Source organism: Phoenix dactylifera, chromosome 5 (genome assembly GCF_051530095.1).
Source record: "Phoenix dactylifera cultivar Ajwa chromosome 5, Ajwa_hap1_PhDact_Kaust_v1.1, whole genome shotgun sequence".
Taxonomy (NCBI): Eukaryota; Viridiplantae; Streptophyta; class Magnoliopsida; order Arecales; family Arecaceae; genus Phoenix; species Phoenix dactylifera.
The window spans coordinates 32,304,383-32,324,798 of NC_143194.1; positions in this window are offsets into that span (position 1 = coordinate 32,304,383).

Here is a 20,416-nt window from a genome sequence, read left to right on the forward strand (position 1 = left end):
ATTAGAAAATATTGCAGCACGGATTCATTGAGACTGATTACAGTCTGATCGTGGTGCTTGTGGTTAGATTTGAATGGATTTGAACGTTTAGCTTGATGAGGACATTAAGGCTTAAACGGGAGGAGTTTGTGAGAATCCATATGGGCGAATGTTTAGTACCACATTGGTTATTTAATAGGTAAATTTTGGTTATTTATATAGGATCAAGAAACTCAAATAATACCTTCTAGCTAGTTATTTTGGGTAAGGACATGGATTGTTACAGAATCGGTTGTTTTTTTTTTTTTTATGTAAGTTACAGAATCAGTTGTGATTGAAGTGGAGACGACTTATTCCTCTATCTCGTATCATGATTAATTTTTTCCATGCTGTATCATAATCATTCTTAATCAAATCAATTTGCTATCTCTTCAATTTTCTTCTTTTTTATTTCTGCCATATCAATTGCTTGGCACATTGTAAGTCCAACATTAGGTATGAAAAGGAATCCAGCCATTTGAAGTACAAGAACATTAACATATTATTAGTTCCCAATATTATGCGAATAGGTGGTTCTATAACAGACGCTCTTGTGAATCCACTAATTAATTTTATGTAGCTCTTTCAACAATACAGTTCAAAATGGTTTTTTATCTCTATCTTCGCTTCTTTCTGAAAAAAAGGATCTCCTCTTGAAGGAGTAAAAGATCTTTATGATCCCAAGGTTCTTTTTTTCTTCTTTTTTTTCTTAGGCTGGGGCTCGAGTGTAGGCGTGGTTATACTTAACCAAATTAACCTATTTAACTTGATTTGACTCTTTGTAGAGCAAGTTAATTTACCTATTTAATAAAATGATCATTTGGACTGATAGATTTTTGCCCTATCTTGTATTCGATCCAAATCTGAGGGGAGGGCACTTTACTTTCTCGGTAGCATATGGCAATAGAAGTTTAATAGAAAACCAAAAGCCACTGAATCCGTTCAAGTGCTATATCCATGAGTTGGAACAACGAGATTATGCATTCTATATCTGCAAATGCAGGAGTTAGAGTGCATAATGGATGTGCTGTTCAGACTAGCGAGTATTATATTAGCAGTCTATCCATTCAGTAGATCTACGGAAGAAATGAAAGGATTTAGTATTTTGAGTTTTATCCAGTTCAACAAAGTACTTTCTATTTTGCTGAACAAGTATATGGATGTTTAGGAATTAAAATGAAGTATAACAAGTTTTGCATATTGAAATGCTTAAAGAATGTGCAATATAATGATGTACGGGAGATTTTGCGGAGACAGTCCATTTGCATATTGGCAGAACCTGCATCATCATAATAATTATTCTGCTTTGAAGTGTATTGGACCACCATTGTTCTAATACCCAATAAAAGTATATATTTATCTTAGTCCACATATATTGATGATTTCACACATAAAACAAGCTGCACACTCGAAAATATTCTTGTAGTTAGTTAAGGGGGTAGGATGTAATGGTCCTTCATTATTTTTGTAGAAAAAAATCATTTATAAAGATGTAGTTACTTTCTATAAGATTCGATAAGTATTATTATTATTTTTTTGTAAAAATTCTTGATACCCATGCATACATACACATATGTTGTGTATCCATAATACATACATACATACATACATATACATATATATATATATATATATATATATATATATATATATATATATATATGTATATATATATATATATATGTATATATATATATATATATGTATATATATATATATATATGTATATATATATATATGTATGTATATATATATATGTATATATATGTATATATATATATACCACAGTAATATAAATGATTAATCTGAGGATAACATTTTAAACAATTATACAAAGGGCTAGTTTGGTTCGCGGAAAAAGAAGGGGGGAAAGTGTGGTCAACGAGAAAGTAATGAAATGCCTCTTGTTTAATTGGTTAGAGTTTTCAAAAGAGAGAGACGGAAAAGTTGTATTTCCATGGGAATATGATTCCCATATTTCATGGGAAAGTCTTTTCCATGAGAAACATGGGAAAGTTACTTTCCCATGAGGCGGGAATTACTCCATTTTTACTTTTTTTTCCAAAAAGGCCCTTTAGCATTAAAAAAGCATTAAAGAGGCATTAAATACCTAATTTTTATTAAGGGCATAATAGGAGTTATACATAACTTTTTCAGGAAAGTGGATGGCCAACCAAACATAAGCACTTTGGAAATTTGTCACTTTCTCATTGTCAATCAAACATACCAAAAGTATTTTTCTAGGCATCCTCTTCCTAGGAATTTGTTTCTCAGGAATCATATTCCTAGGAGGAAAAATGCTTCCCACAAACCAAACGAGCCCAAAGAGATTTCCAGGGGAATAAAGACAAATAATGCTAGATTGGATTTGTTACGCTCTTGTTTAATTGTTTTGGTGTTTTTGCATGGCAATCTTGAAACATGCGATTCCTCTAAGCAAGCTTTGAATACGTTTCTTGAGATCCTTGAATTGGCAAGGAGTCTAAAAAACTTAGGACCAAGCCTTGCAGGATCGTCGGATAAACATCTTTTTTTCTAGCAAAGATCCTAGGACCAACATCAAAACAAAAAAAAAACTTTTATACCTTGAAGCAAAGAAAAGATGGCAGTCCAAATTTCTCTAATTGCAACTTGTACAACTGAAGATTGGTAGGGTAGAGAAGCAGGAGCGCAAGACACACGGTCACAAATCCAGGGCCGTTCAGTGGATGGGCTTCAGTTGGGCTAAAGATTAAATGATTACAAGAAGTGAAACGCATGAGTTCCAAACAGCCTGAAGATATGGTGAAACCAGAGTCTCTCGGATTTAATACTAGAGTTCAGTCTGCGAATATGTTTTTAACCAATAAGGTGATTTGAAATAATAATAAAAAAAGGGATCTTTTCTTGGGTTGGTATGTTATGAATGTGACTGGACCTATGGCCATGACTTAGAGGTTGGGAATTACTTCCATTGGATCTGATCCACAGTTTCATTATAAGAATCCATGGCGATCGGCAGTTCATAGAACTAGGAAGCCAAACCAAGTTCCATAAAAGAGTTCTCTGTCATTGCTGACATCATTCCATGCAAGAAGAAGGCTTCGTTATGTCCCTCTTAAAGGAGTGACGACTCGGTATCATCTACCATGATAGAAGCACAACGAACCAGCTGGAGTCATCAATTCCTCGATGATAGTAATTAATGTCGACCACTCCCTCACGGCAGGGCTCCTGGTCCTTCCCTGTCCATATCAAGTTATTAAAATGGCTCTTAGACCAAATGTTTAGTTTCTGATAGAAAGAGTGATTTCTAGACTAGAAATCTGACCATAAATCTAGCCACCAACTTGGAGAAATTATACCCTACATTAGATGCACCATGCCAATCAAATTTTTTGTTCTTATGGCTTCATTCATCACATGACTTGTTTCGAATTGTCGCTCCTCTCAGCTCGTCTCGAATTGTTGTTGTAGTGCAGCATTGATGTGGTGCACTAATAGAGGATATAATTTTTCTCGCCTCATCTCATCTCAGATGGTTCCTGTGGTGCATCATTGATATAGTGCACCTAGTGCGTGGGGTGTAATTAAGCTTCAGGTATCTCGTTACGGTAGGAGAGGAGTAATTATATTAGTTTCAAATTCTGCACACTATTTCTCTATATGTAATATTTTACACATTGCTAGTTTTAATTTTTCAAATTTTCTAGGTAGACAAAAGTATGCTGAAGATTCAACTAAATATTATGGTGATAAAAAAGATATTTATAAATTTTATATAGAGTATAAGAAGGAAGAAAAAAAATAGAAAAAGAAATAAATAGATAGATAGAGAGAGAGAGAGAGAGAGAGAGAGAGAGAGAGAGAGAGAGAGAGATTGGGTTGCCTCAGTTCTCACTCCTTCGGTCAAACCTCCTATATGTTGCTAGCTACCCCTAGGTTGTCCATGCACCCATACTGCGTACAAGGAACCCTCCTCTAATCAACCAATCAAGGGATGGCAGAATAGCATCCCTCCAAAAAAAAAAAAAAAAAAAACGAAGGTTCTTGTTTGCTCTCAAAGAATAAACGATATAAGCAGTATTCTATCAGTCAACAATGATGACATTTAAAGATTTTGTACTGATTCCAATTAGGTTAGAAGAAAAATATCTAGTTTATTATATATATATTTGTATTGCAATTACTAACCATGAGGTACCCGCATAACTAATAATTTGATGCCGAGGGAAGGATGTCAAAAGGAAGAAAACTTGATCAAAACATGTGCTGGAAAGGAAACTGGAAAAGAATATTGGAGGATGTATCCGGCTGCCTTTTCTTCTCATCAATTTGGAAGGCAATCTGCACATCACTTGAAGTGCTTCATCTTAATCTAGTTTTGATTTCCTTTGCCTCAATTGGAGGACGAGGAATTTTCCAAGATCTCCGCAGCCTGTGGTGCTAATTTTCCAAGAAACACCTGATCTTTTTTATAAAAAAATATAAAATATATAAATAAATCTATCTCATCCTATGAGCTTAAGCTTTTGGGATAAGTGGTGATTTCAACATATTATCAAAGCAGAAGTTCGGAGTTTGAATCCTGTCTCCGCACTCTTTAATTCCATTATTAAGAAAATTTCACATGTTATGCTCGTCCATTAAAAAGAAAATCCAGTCCATATATGAGGAGAAGTGTAAGAAAATATAAAATATATAAATAAATCTACCTCATCCTATGAGCTTAAGTTTTTGGGACAAATGGTGATTTCAACTTTTTTTTTTTCTTTTGAATAAGCATTCCACTGCTCCATCCATTATGTGCCTATGAAGGACTGCAACCCTTCAATGACTGGCCATCTCTTTGCGATCGGAAAAATTCTCCCTCACTTTGGAAGAATCTGGTTAAGGATAAAAAGAATTCCATGTCTACCGACAGGCTATTAGAATTTTCAGCTGGAAGGGTAGGACCTTAAGCATCAAGATGGTGGCAAGCGATGTTGTTTTTGGCTTTTTATTCGGATGCTACTATCCATAATTCCCCTGAAGCTGTCCTTAATTACTTATCCCAACTCTATTCAGTTATACCACATCCCCTTGGCAATTTCTCTCGGGGCATGTTGATCAAGGAGGATTTGTCTTGTTCTGTTTCCACATCCAAGAAAAAGAAGAGCCGGTTTCAGATCGAGTCCTTAACCTCAACTTCTAGTCCACATCAGGGCGAGCTCATGAGATTAGACTTTAAGCAGTATTCAGTATTGCTTCATTAGTAATCCATCTGTTTCTAATCCTTTTGACCTCTGTTTCTAATCCAACTGTAATTCTTCACTGTATTTTTTCACTAAAATCACTAATAAAGGCTGGGTGGCTTCTTTTTCCTCCTTTATCATCAAAAAAAGAGAAGAAAAGAAAACTATACATTTATATATACCTCAAAAGGAGCACATTCTTTGTGGTACTTGGAAGGATAATTCTCGACGGGCGGTAGCTATTCCTCCATATTTTTATCAACTTGGCCAACAATGAGCACTGGTAGCGATAGAGAAGTGAAGTTGGGTGGGGAATTGGTCAAAAAGATCAGAAAAGGCTGCAAGTTGTTGCAAACCTGTAACAGAGAAGGAATTCCCCAGAGTTTATGCCTTCTCCATCCATGAAATGCTTCTTTCTCCATTCATTGGGCTCTCATCACCAGTAGCATCTATGAAAGAAATGCCAGCTAGTCATATAGCACTCTCATTTTCCTTGGCGAGAATGTGGCACCTTCTAATTAGAGTCATTCTGTCCATTGAGCGTAATTATCATTCACATGATATTATTTGTTAAACAAACCTGGGATGGCAATTTATGAGATTCAATGAGGTAAATTTGATTGGGTTTTCTGCTCCATTCAAACATGGTGCTACGTACGTACAAGTAGGTTTCATTTACCAGATCGATTTTTTTATATATAAAAAAAAGGGAGCTGACTGTAATGACTTGTATTCATCTTGTCCAATTCATTAACCTATCCCAACTTTTATAATCAACTCAACCCACGATAGTGAAATCTCAATTCAAATCCTTCAATAATATTCTTGGCCAATTCTCACATCAATTTTCCACAAGAGTATATTCATCGCAAATTACATGGGCCCAGATTGAATTACTTAGTTGCATCTGGTGGTATCCTTTTCGCACAAATTTCTCCTTTTAAAATATAGTTTTTCTGAATGAAACCAAGTTATCATTACATGTAAGGCTGCAATATAGAAGCATGAGGAGCATCCCAACGTGAAGCAATATCAACGACAAGCGTAGAGCTAAAAATAACTTCATGTAATGATCTGCTTTATTTGGAGTCATGATGGCCAAATGTTTCAAAGAAATGGCACAAGAATTATCTGTTGTAAATACCTGGAAAAACACCTTTCAAAAGAAGAACATGGAAGAGAACCTCCTCTATCTAGAAGGGTGAAACCTCTAGGCGACAGCCTAGCTTGCCAATCTGAAGCCATAGTCCTACCACAAATTTATGCTAGTAATGACTGTCATGAGTCTGCAACATAAGTTTGTTGATATATGATGCCAGTCCATAAAATATACATGGAACAAAGTTGAAGAGAAAGCATGCCTATTTATGCCTCTCTATGTCTTTTAATTTGGCAGGAACGACCGAGCATGGTTCATGACCAAGATCATATTCTGAATTTGGTGGGCGCTAAATAGGACCTGTATGGGCATTTGTGGCTCCATTCACCATACCTATGAAGCTAGTCGATCAGCTCCATCATTCAATGAAAGCTGATGCAAACATCATAATATCGAGCGAGCAGAATGGTTAGTAGTTTTCGGATATGCCTATCTTAATCTTTGCTGAAAAATATTAGCAAACAAAGATTTTTAGCTGACATATAATTCATGGTCCTAAAGATTTTTATTTAACACAGATAGGGTATGCACGCGTGAGTGACAGTGTTTGCTGGAAGAGAGAATGAGAGCGAGCTTATAGTAACGCCAAAAATTATGATATCTCTACTCATGCAGTCTGCTATTATTCACTTTAAAACATAATACAGCAACGGACTCAAGACAACCTTATACAAAAGTTTCATTCACCATGCGTTACAAGGTATTGCACCAGATAACAGATATATTCATCAAGCCATCTACCATGAAGGAACTACTACTAATTACATGGTATTCTAATACGGTACTTAACAAACTTTCACCCATTCGTTCTCCATTATGAACCCTCTTCTGTATATGAGATATCAGTGGGAAGGCCAGATGAAGGCACCCATGGCAAACTTCCTCTTATAGTCGAGGTCGCCGGTCACGGGGAGGCCGTACTCCCTAAGAAGGCAGTTGAGCTTCCATTCGGGCATCGTCTCGTAGTCGGCCTTTGTGTACCTGGGGTAGTGGAGAGGCATCTGGAACCAGCTTGGCCGCTCGTTTGCTTGGTGCTTGCCTCTCTGCCCATTTGCCATGGGACTCAACTTGGCCACGCCTTGGCCGACAGAGCTCATGATGCTAGTAGTACTACTCTCTACCTCCTTCTTTCTCGAGTCTTTTAAGAGAGTAGCCTCAACAGGAAAGGCTTTTATAGAGGTGGCGAGGAGGGTTAGAGAATAATCTAGTGTGTGCTGGAAACTGTAACATCGGCTCGATGGCCCGCAGAGGCAACCTGCATCGCATGGCAGGGGTTGGAGTAATGGCTGGGAAAAGGAAACGTTCCGAAATGACCACTTGGTTTTGGATTCCAACACTCAATTACCAGCTCCACCGACCCACTCCATAAATGAACATAATTGCAAACAAGCTACTTGTTTGTGGATTATGGCCCGCGGGTTAGTTGAAGGATGTCTTCGGGTAGTGTTCCTATCCTAGGAGACGTGGAAGAGCTTGCGCCCCTTGTAAGCATAGAATAGAAAGAGAGTGGGACTAGAAGAAGGAGAAAGAAGACGACGACGACTTAATTAATATATAAAAGAAATTTTTAGATTGTAATATTAAAGCAAAATATGCGATAAACCATCAATAATGTAACATAAAATGTCTTGTTCCTGCTCTGACACAGTCTTGGGTCGCCAATTGCTCCTCCTGAAACCTGCTCAAACGCAGGAGTCTTTCTTTTTGGTATAATTCCAAACAGTGGACTTGGTACCAACAAGCAAACACGAGTCCTGGAAATGAATTCCAAGTTTTTTTCATGTCCTGCATGATACGTAACTTAATGGACTCGTAGCTTTTACGAAATGAACATGCAGTCTATTTCGATTTAGTTAGTAGCATGACTAGTAGAAAAAGGTAAGCCACTAAACCCCTTTTGTTGGCTATGACGTGACTTATTCGATTTAGTTAGTCACAGATTTGCTAAAATTATGCCTTACCTCGTGCTTCGGACTGGGTTAAGAGGTGACGTTAGCCCCCTAAAGCCTGTTTTAGGTCTCTGCGGTTTGTTGCATGGGTCGCCCCGTTAATTTAGCTTGGTGTCTTTTCCATTCTCAACAGCAGCTCAAGTGCTCATCGATCCCGTGGCCATGAGATTAAAACGATAATTAATCTAATACATCATTTGCAAGTTGCATTTACCACCCAAAAGAATCCTAGCTATAAGAGAAAAATAAATACAAATAATTACGTGCCATGAATTTTTCTTCTTTTGATGCCGTAGGACCGTCCAATAGGTCGCTTGTTGACCAAGTAAAATGATGTGATATTCTATATATAGGATCTAGATAAAGCACTGGCCCCATGATTTTAGGCACACATCTATAAATTAATAGAAATCATGGTTTTAAAAATATGATTGTTATAGCATTTTAAAAGTTTCCATTACATACATATATGCATGCAATACGGGTGCATATATAATTATGTAATGACATTACCATATACATCATTGTTTTTTTTTTGTTTTAATCGAATCTCAAATATGCTATCTTAAAAAATAAATTTTATTCCGTAAACAGTAGCATAATTGATCGAACAATGTCATCGTCTTTTTGTTTCTTCGTATGATTCCCAATTATTTTTTAATTATAACAGCTAATTATGGCCATTAGATAGCCATTGGTTTTATTCTCCCAAGTTAAAAAAGTCGTGCCTATGCAAATAAGGGTCTTAACGTCTTTTGCGATGCAAAAGGATGGTGGCCCTTTAGCTGTTCATTTCTTTTTGTATAATTGTTGGTGGGATGGGAGGCATTACTGAAACATTGATCTGAAGCGTCAATTCAACGCTGAAACCCGGGCTACGGACTGTCCATATTTCAGGAAAATTTATAACAAAAAAAAGAGAAGGAAAACAATATTATTTTGTCCATGGGCAGTGCATAACTTCTAACATTGCCAAATACGAAATAAAACAAGGAGAAATCCATTGCTTAGCTTATCAAATAAATACTCCCAAGACTAAAGCGATAGAAACGAAGACAAGCCCATATGCGTGATCAGCGAAGCCCAGCTAAACGTAATGTAACAACACTACAATAACAATATATGGATATATATATATCCACGAACATCTAGTGAGAAGGCCAAAGGAAGGCGCCCATGGCGAAGCTCCTCTTGTGGGCAAGGTCGCCGGTCACGGGCAGCCCGTATTCCGTGAGCAAGCAATCCAGCTTCCACTCCGGCATCGTCTCGTACTCGGCCTTGGTGTATCTTGGATAGTGGAGCGGCATCTCGAAGTACCCGCAACTTCCCTTCCCATTATGCCCCTGCCCGTCCGCCTCCGCCACCCTCCTCGTCCTCGTCTCCCTGTCGCCTCCGACCATCGATCTCTCTTAATTTAGGTTCTGGCTCTTCTCTAACTCTTCTCTCTCTAGGAAAGAAAGGACTTCGATAGAGACGCAGAGGGAAGTTTGGGAAGGCACTGGAAGCCAAGAGGCCGCTATAACAAGCAATCCCGGGGGAAACGATAGGTTTTTAATTATTTCCACGAGTCCGCGTGGGTTTTGTATTGGATTTCCCAATATGACCCTGTTTTGGTTGGTAGAAGTTAATGCACGAATTGGAAGCGGATCGGCCTCCGATGATGAGAACTCCTTCCCTGCCAATGACCGGAGCCGCCGGGTGGGGTCGGGTTGGCCCATAGTAACTAATTACCTATATCGATCATCCGTATTTATAACAAGCATGAATATATAATTCTTTGTCATCACTCTACAATTGGAGCAACCCTTTCATTTCTTTGCTAAACTTTTTAATTTGATAGTGTAAATCGGAAAGTTTAATTGTCCTTTTATAACTAAGATTGCTTAAAAATTGAAACCCTTAACTTTCCCTTTTTTTTAACTGAAGAAAAGGAAGGGGTTTACCCTTTGCCTAGCTAACTGGGTGTAATCATGTTTCAAATCTTACTCATTAAGTATCTTGGCGCAATAACTACTTTGAACCTTCTCTTGTTCGTGCCTGAACCGGATAGCATTACATCTCCAATCATGATCATCCGTTATTGGCGTGAGGGTCGTAATTGGATAGGCCCCACATTGTATATGAAATATATATTGTATTAATACCTATTTAATCATGGCTATGATGCTAATTATAGATGCCCATGATTAAAGAACTAGTACGAATTGGACTTTGATTCAATAACTTTGCCCATTAAACTATTTTGCCATTTGCACGTATAGATTTCTCCCTTGTAATTTCTAGTTCTTTGAAAGATTCCATTTATTATTAGCTGGTCATTCTATAAATACCATAGCAACTAAAAGCTGAAGCATGCGTGGGTATGGTTGGTAGAGTTAGCCCGACAAATTTTTATGGATCAGTTGGGAACCGTAGATGCTCAGCCGCGCCCATTGCTGAGTCATAGGTGAAGGCAGTGTTGGTTGAACTGTCTTGCACTAGCATATAAAGCTAAATTACTTAAAAAAATGGCAAACACAGAGGGAAGAATGATGAGCAACAGACCTGCTTCCATCCTATAATGGAACCGGTTTAGGTGGCAATGTATGACAAGCAATCCCCTCCTAAATGTGCAACATGTGAATATAAAGACAATCTAACATCCAAAAATAAAAGTTGAGCCTAAATTTAAGAAAGAATTGGTGTCTGTTAGAGCGAAAAAGTGATTGCGTCCTAGCGTAAAGTATTGTTCGCTTTGGGCACATCGTGCGTTATCCTTAGGGGTCCTTGGGCGCATCGTGCGCTATTCACGATTTTGTCCAAAAGGCGCCCTCCTAAGAGGGACAAATCCATGCGGGTATATAGACAAAACCGTGAGGGTAGCGCACGATGAGTCCAAGGGGCTAGTACCTAAGCGGATTCTAAAGGATAGCGCACGACGCGCCCAAAGCGAACAATACCTTGCGCTGGGAGGCAGTCACTTTTTTGCTCTAACGGTGCCAAATATGGAATGTTTGTGATTGATAGAAAGTCCCGACACTGCGTTCTACGGTCTCATCTCATCATATGTCCCATATCGTGATTCCAATTTGCAGCGATCTAACTCATTTCCTCCTACGTAAAAGACCAAGCATTGCACTGCTTTAAGTTGATGAGCTCAGCTATGATGCCAGCCAGATGCATGCAATACAAAGCATGCAATGCCTACTTAATAAAGGTAATCTCTTTTTCCAAAGTGGATTGGAAATTTGATATCAACTCTAGAGTAAAGCTGATCAAACATTAGACTGGCCCCAACTCTATAGTAGAAATTATGTTCAACGCGTCTGACCGAGCCCAAACATCGGGCTTACATTTTTAGCTAGGCTTGGCCCAATCTTGAAGATCCAATTCCAGGCCCACCCACCAAACCCGATTTCTTCGTTCCCCCATAAGTGCAGTATAATATATTGCTTTTCGTATAATATATAATTAGTTAAGATAATTAATATATAACGTTGTGGAACTAATTTTACCAACCTAAACTTGCTGATTCACAATTGGAAGATGAGAAAGAAACTGTTATTGAAGGATCAGATTTATCATCATTATCATTGCCATTGCCGTAATGGCAGGGCTTGGAAGGGAATAGAAAAAAGGGCTAGTTAGCACACGTACACACAACTTGAGATATTTAAGCCCCCTAGTGTAGAGTCTAATGTAATAATTATGGCAAGCATGCATGGAGAATTAGGAAAGCAACGGTGAATTGGTGTCTAGATGAACAAAGGTATGCATTTGTTTCAAATGTGATTAAGTTCGGATAAAATTTGTAATTCAAACTTGCGAATGTCGAAGGACTTGCTTGGATGCCAAGGCAACGAAATAGGTAAGAATGCACACGGGGTTATGCATTTGGGACAATTAGCATGAAACACTATACCAAAATGCATGGTACGTGGGGACAAAATAATGGAAAAATATGTAAGATGTTAAAAATTGAACATGGGTTTTTGTAGATGGATAGTAAAGAAGGGAAATGAATAAGCAGCACCTTATAATTTAATTCGTTAGGACTCTCGGCATTATTGATTTGGTAAACAAGCAAACCACTTGTTTGGTTAAACAATCCATAAGAACTATATTTTGACTTTTTTTTTGGAGAAAAGATTATGAAAGCCTATTCAACTTCATTAATGAAATAAAAAAGAACAAAAGGGGGAATGGAAAAAAAGAACAATGTCATTGTAATTTAGAAAAAGAACAAAAGCCACTCAACTGTATTTTCTGCTATATTAACTAGAAACTTAAGACTCATTTGGTTTGTAGAAAGAGAAGGAGAGAAAATAGGGTCAACAGAAGAAAAAAAAACCCCTCATATTTGATTGGAGCTTTCAAAGAAAAAAGATGGAATTTTCTTATGGAAATAAGATTCTCACATTTTATAGAAAAGAAAAATTCATGTGGGATATAAAAAAATCTAATTCCTTAGAATAATTTTTTCAAAAATGCTCTTAATTTTTTAGATGGAACGGGATAAGGTTTCTTTCTTGATTAAAGATATAATAGGTATTTTACATGACTTTTTCAAAAATATATATGCTCAACCGAACATAAATAATTATGTAATATACTATGTTTTTATAATCAACTAAATATACAAAAATTATTTTTTTAGATATCAGCTTCCTAAACAAAAATATTTTAGTTAAAAAAAATTCCGGACCAAAAGATTCTTAAGCACATTATATAAGCATACTCCATATTTTTCACGTAAGTTACTTTTTATGCAAAATAAGGAATCACCCTTTTTCTTAATGAGGTTTGGTGAACACGAAAGATGGAGGACCACAGACGCCTACGTCAGCTTGGAGGTTTAGACTTTAGATGCTGAATCACCGTTACACTGGGGACGATGGTACATGTTCTAAAGACAGGAAGACAAGTAGTCATCTTGATCAGGCCGAAGCTATTCAATGTCCCCAACTTGGCCAGTGGACATTAGGTCCAATTTATTGACCTCCATAAAGGCGTGTCCCTCTTCGAAGGGCTATGGGCCACTGTTCCCAGGCATATGCCCCTAATTGGAGGAATTACACGTGTCAGTTACCTATGGTGATGGTCCCTCTAGTTAGATGCAAAACAGGCGTTAGCAGTGATAGGCTTAGCCACGTAGGGTGGCATCACATTCACTTCATAGTGGGTGGCAGAAGAGAGAGAGAGAGGAGAGGCGTGGAAGCCTCCTCGAAGAGCATGCTCCTTAATTGCTCCTGATGTTGATCTTCGAAAGAAGATGGTCTTGTAAGCCACTAAGGCGCAGTCTTTTGCTTTGGCTGCACCTAGGTTCGCCGCATTGGAACGTTTGCGTCGAGTGGCCGCCTTCCACTACCCACTGATATGGTGTACTCCATGCATGATTGATCACTTTGTCTAGCCACGTACGTTCATTAGATATAGTATACATATCTCTCTCTCTCTCTCTCTCTCTCTATATATATATATATATATATATATATATATGTGTGTGTGTGTGTGTGTTTTCTTGTTGTCGATCAATCTTCGGATTGCTAATATGGGCTACTTCTGTCGATCTGTATGAGGTTAGCTCATCGACTTGCAGGAGGTCAACTCATTAACTTGTAGGAGGTTAGCTCATCGCGGTTGTACGTGGTCCTTTGAAATTAACTTGAGAACTAATATAGTCTGAGGTCAGTTGCATGATATGCCTACTTAGAGAGGGAGAGCTTTGATCGTTTCTCTGAGAAAACAGAAGAAAAGATGAGGCTGGGCTTCCCCTCTTGCTTCCTTTGCTTTCTAAATGGGGAGAAGAGAGGAGAGATTTCTGGAGACAAATAGAAGAATGAGGCGACAAAAGCAAGAGCTTTGATATGCACAGAAGATAATTAAGATGACAGTATGAGCTAAAAAATGAGCTACGAGACTATTACCAAAATAAGAAAAAGAGCTATGAGCCTGTTTATATAGAGGAGGTGAGTTATAATGTCTTTCCTTATGTGAATTATCTTAATTGCGAGGATCTGTAACTATTCCTTTTAGACCACCCAAAATTCAAATTAATTTGAAATTAGTCTTCCCTTGTGCCATGTTTTGATCCGTGGTAGATTGGTTGATCTTGGAAGCAATCGAACCACATTTTGTTCATATGCAAAATTGCACGGCAAATGACTACGTGGAGAAAATTGTTGACGATCAGTTCACTCAACATGTAGGACTTCGTATTGGCTAGTAACGATAATCCGGGAAGCGGCAGGTTTTGTTGTGATCAGAGTGTCATGAAATGTCGACAACTGTCTTCCATGCAGCGTCTGAACTAGTTGGTAGGTTTGTCGTGGGTTTTCCAGTCGTGGAACTATGAGCTCAATCTCGTGGGCCCAGCAACCGTCCAGGATTCTATGTAGAAGATCCCATGGTGCCCAAATATTAGACTCGACCATTTATTAATTACTATATTCAAAACAGCTTAATCAACACTTATATTCCTTGTTCTCGTCTTTCAAGTAAGATCCTTCATTTTATTCCTTTGGATATCACGACCCAACAATTAACGCTTGCCATCGAGTCACCCAAATCACCCAAATAGCACCCTGATAAACCGGGCACCGGATTCGACAACGAAGGTAGCTAGGATCGTCGAGCACTGTGGGACTATAAATCCCGGGTGCTCTCGGAAACCATCCATTTTCCCGTCCGTTACTGTTAGATCCGGGATGCCTTTCGGCTTCCAGTTTTCTCCCGAACCCCTCTCTTCCTCTATATAAAGGACCCCATCCCCCCCGTTAATACTTAGAGATCAGAGAGAGGGAGAGCAAGGGGAGGAGGAAGCAGTGGGCGAGAAGAAGCGAAGCATGGAGTGGCTGACGAAGAGGAACCCGGCCGAGACCAACGGGGTGAGCCATTATGGGAAGGAGAGATGCGGGGGGTATTTCCGGATGCCCCTCCACTACCCGAGGTACACCAAGGCCGACTACCAGACGATGCCCGAGTGGAAGGTCGACTGCCTCCTGAGGGAGTACGGGCTGCCCGTGTTCGGTGACCTCTCTCAGAAGAGGGACTTCGCCATGGGGGCCTTCCTTTGGACTCGCTGAGACCGCCAACTTTCTTCGTGGGATCATGATCAGGTTATGTTGTTGGCGTGCTGTAGGTGTGTACTTTGGTTTTCGTGGCTGTTCTATATGCTGGTTATCTAAGCATGCAGCGTTTTTAACTCTGTCCAGGGACGAGATCAGAGCATCACCTTCGAGTTTGTTTGGTCTTTTTATGAGATGTTCTGATGGAAATTTTGTCAACCATCTTTCTAATATGGCTATTCTAGAGTTTTTTATATGTTATCTATATTCCACCAAAATAATATATATATGTATATATATAATAAAATATCTTTTTCTTTTCTACGATATATAGATCTTTTTGAGGAGGGAAAAGTGGAGCGCTGCGGCGTCTCTCGATCCGTGGATCTCCACGGGAAGGGTGTAAATCAAGCTTTCCTTTGGTGGTTTGAAATTAAAAACGTAGGTTTTCTTTGTGGAAAGAAGAAAATCCGTGGGTTGCAGCCGTTTTTGGAAAGGGTTCAGGAAAGAAAAACACCTGGGAAATGCTGCAGTGCTTTTTACCAATGTTATAAATACGTGATGTCCGCCGTTTATTTGCAAATGATAGATCGAGAGTGGATTGTCAGACGATCGGTAAGTACAGGTTTCAAAGCTGGTTTTGTTGTCATTAAATTAAAATCTTTTTCCGATATTTCCTTCTTCCTTTCCTATTTTCTATTCTTCCTTCGCTCTTTCCTCTCCTCCACCGCTATGGGTTACTCCACGTAGCGCACCCTATACTCTTCTCGGTCGCGCACGCTTTTGCCGCTTAGTTCAACCCCATGGCACCACTTGCACCACCACCGCCCCTGCCAGCATGAACACCATGTTGGGTCAACCTCGGATCCATGCGCTCCCATCGACAGTCCGATCCATTAACCATCCACCATCCTAGTGAACTCCCCCATGCTCGCTATCCTTGTAGGTGGTGCCACCTCCATCTTGAACCTCACCTCCCGGGCACACATGCAGACATATATTTAATTTTACGTCGGCTATGCATTAGGTGAATTTACAAATGGTATCAGAGTTGATCCGACCCGTAGCCCATCTACACTAGGGGGACACTGCTACATATGCATGTTTTGGTGAACTAATTATGGTGTTTATGATTGAATTTATAATATTTGTGATTTGATTTGAATAGAATTGAATCTTTAGCCTGGTGCGCTGTCAGGGCTTAAACGCAAGGAGAATGTGAGGACTTGTGCGGGCGTATGTTTAGTCCTATATTGGTTGTGCATTGGGTAGACTTAGGTACTTATACAAGCCTAAAAAATCCAAAAAAATATCTTTGATAAGTTTCTTGGTTGTTACTAGTACAACCACTCTGTTTTTGTTTAGCAACATCCGCGACCTCCGCTACAAGAAAAAGCATCAACATCGGCCTCTCTGCCACCGCCACTTTCTTAGCCTTGAGGCCGGTGATGCCATGGAGGAAGCATTGGAAATTAATTGTGGAGAGGCCATTGCGGATGTTAATTAAAGACATTGCAAAGGAGGTTGCTGGTATACTTGAACCCCACCATGGTCGTCGGGAAGTGATGGCAAGATTGGTGGTGGAGGAAATGCCGGAGAGGATGTAGCGGTAATTCTCAGATCACCAAAGCTCGAAGTCGGCAATGAGGAGTTGGGCTCGAGAGTAGAGGTCGCCGACCGTAAGGAAGAGGAAATGAGGACGCTATTGATATTGTGAAAGAAGTTGCCGACGAAGCCACCGGTGGAGAAGAAAACGTTGGGGAAGGGGTGGGTCGCTATCTACTCTTGGGAGGACAATGGCAGGGTTGGGGTAGTGGAGGATGCTCTCGCAAGTAGGCCTACCCAAAAATCAGACAGCCTGCTTGGCCCGTCTAAGCTCAGCACATTTTGGACGGGCATGGGCCTGGTTTTTTTAGTGCAGCGGGCCGGATCGGGCAAAAAAATTAAGCCCATCCCTTATGGGCCAAGCTTAGATTGCATCGACCCAACCCGAGCCTGATTATTTAAATATATATACATATCTAATATCTCCAAAATACTCTAATAATTTTACAAATTTATATCCCGAACCTCACCCTTAAATTCTGTTTCTATCGCCTCCATGTTGCATCGTTCACTCCCTCGCTCTCTGCCGCTGCCACATTGTCCCCACCCTCTGCTGCCGCTGCAACGATCTGAAAAGCATGAGGCTTGGCCCTACGTCCGAAGATACCAGGCTTGGGCGTGGGAAGTAGGCCCGAAGCCCAATCTGGGTCAAGCTCGGGCTTGGATATTTTTTGTTATGTATGAGGCTGAACTCGGCCCGAACCCATTCCGGCCCGCCCAATAACCAAGTCTACTTGCAAGATGGGGAACTCTTCAACAATACTGAAGCTTGAAACCGGTTGAAACTGGGTAGAGATGAAAAGAACAAATCGTTGTCTTAGAATTATTATGAATAAAATATAATCAGAATGTATGGTGGCAAAGCCAACAACACCTGTACGCTAGTATCAAAAGTGCTCAAGAACACACTGTCCTGGATTGATGTCACCGAGTTAAGCCATGGCTGGAAATAAAAGCTCATATGGTAGTACCCAGAAAAGCCCAAAGACGCATTGTCTTATACTACCTCTGTCCATAGTTGATGTCTTCGGGTCAAGCTGTGACTGACTTGAATTAATAGCCATATCCTTTCTTTCTTTTTTGTTTTTGTTAAAAAAAAAAAAAGTTGCCACCTCTCTACCAACATTACCCATGCACCAACAGCTTTCTCCTTTTCATCGTAAAAGAATTTAATACAATTTGATGACAGTAGACGGTGGCAAAACTCATGACAACGCTCTTCAACATAGAACCATATGACATCCCTGGGCAGCATAAGCTTGGAAGAAACGCTACAGGCACAATTGGTCTAAATGACCACTTAAAGGGAGCTGAGATCCATATCTGAGGATCAATAAACTTCTGCAAGGTCCTAGAAAATGTTGATGCAAAAATGATGATGCAACACGCTCCTAGAAATAAGCAACTGCTTACATAGAAGCCGCTCCCAGCATCTTTTCCACCAAAACAAATGCATACTTGGTGGCTCCATGCAATACCACGTCTAAGAGAGATCCTCCAGTTGGAAGAGAATTAAATGATCGTAGGTGAATAGATGATAGCCTATAGACGTCCTTCAGTTGCAATCGTGGACTAAGATTCTTCCACTGTACAAGCCGGTTAGGTGAAGCCTGAATTGGAATTGGCATTCCCATAATATAGGCAGCAATATTATTTGGAAAAAGAAGCAACTTCTTAGCGTCCCATTTATATACGTTGTTGGTTCAGAAGATTGGTGACCAAGTGATTAGCGTCAAACCATTTATGCTCATCGGTGCAGGCCAACCATTGGAAATCCAAGGTTGAGCGAATATGTTAATATGATCTCCGGACAACCAACCATTTGAAGTAACCACCAACATAATGGCCATGGTGATAGATATCAATGTGCATAAGATCGCCTTGGTATTTTATGCTGACCAGGAGTCCTGGAAATTATACTTGGCATGTACCAATTTGCTCCATAAACTATGAGGGTTGAATATATCAATTTGATTGCAGACCTACCTACAAATTAAATGTCTGATGCTTAATTCTCAAACTTTGCATGCGAAGACTGCCTGCATTGTAATCTGAACACATGAGCTCCCATGAAATTAAATTAAGTCTTGTTTGATTGGGAGAGTGGACCCAAAGTAAAGCACGACATAAAGTATTAATAATCTTTAGGGTTATAAAGCAATTAGCCATGAAGTATGCTAGGGTTGACAAAAGCACAGACCTTGTCAAAGTAACCCTCGAGAGTACCTTCCACATCCACCCATCAATTTTGTTATGGTTCTAGTTATGAGACAACTCCAATCACCGAAATACCTAGATACTTATTACAGATGCTTCTTAGTAGTTCATTGCAGTAGAAGGAGAAACTGAAAATGAGATTTTTGGAGGTTGATACCGTGACACCTTTGACAACAAGTTTGTCATGATTTGCTTGACCCGCCGAGCATTATGCTTTGCAGCTTTCAGCACCTCAAGATAACCATATGCAAAAAACAAATAGAACACTTATTGTGAAGATCTATGTAGGTATATATTTAATCCCACATTAGTTATTTATCGAAGAAATCTTGGATACTTATGCAAGATTAGAATACTTATGCAAGATTAGAAAACTCATAAAATACCTTCTAGCTAGTTTTTCTGGATGAGATTCTAGCTTGTGACAAATGGTATCAGCACGGACCCGACTTATAGCCTATATAGACTAGGGTACATTGCAGTACGGGCTCATTAAGGCTGACCATGGGCTGATCATGGTGCCTGTGATTAGATTTAAATGGATTTAGACCCTTCCCCTAACAAGAATGTCAGAGCTTAAATAGAGAAAGTATGTGAGGACTTGTGAGAAAATATGTTTAGTCCCACATCGATTATTCGCTGAAAAAATCTTGGGTACCTATACAGAATTAAAGAACCCAAAAAATATTTTCTGGCTAATCTTTTTGGGTGAGGTCCTACTTTGGAACATTTAGGGATCAGCATTAGATGAAAAGCTTTGAGATCACCCATATTATAAAAGTTATGAAGAGCATGTTAATACATAAAATAAATAAAAGTGATGAAAGGGTAGCATATTTGATTTTAACCAACCAGAAGGGAAACCGTTAATTAGCATAGAGAATTTGGATAGCTAACACAGCCTTCAATACATGAGATGAATCCACTATTGAATCATAGTGCATAAGGACAACATGTAAACAGTTCCACCAGACTTCTCTCAAGGTCAACTTTTATAGCCATTAGCGTTTTAGACTTTGAATCATTTTCAGGAGAATTCATTATCTCTTGATAGAAGTAAATATTATCTTCAATATTATAAAAGTTACGAAGAGCATGCATAAAATGAATAGAAGTGATGAAAGGGCAACATATTTGATTTTAACCAACCAGAAGGGAAACCGTTAATTAGCATAGAGAATTTGGATAGCTAACACAGCCTTCAATACA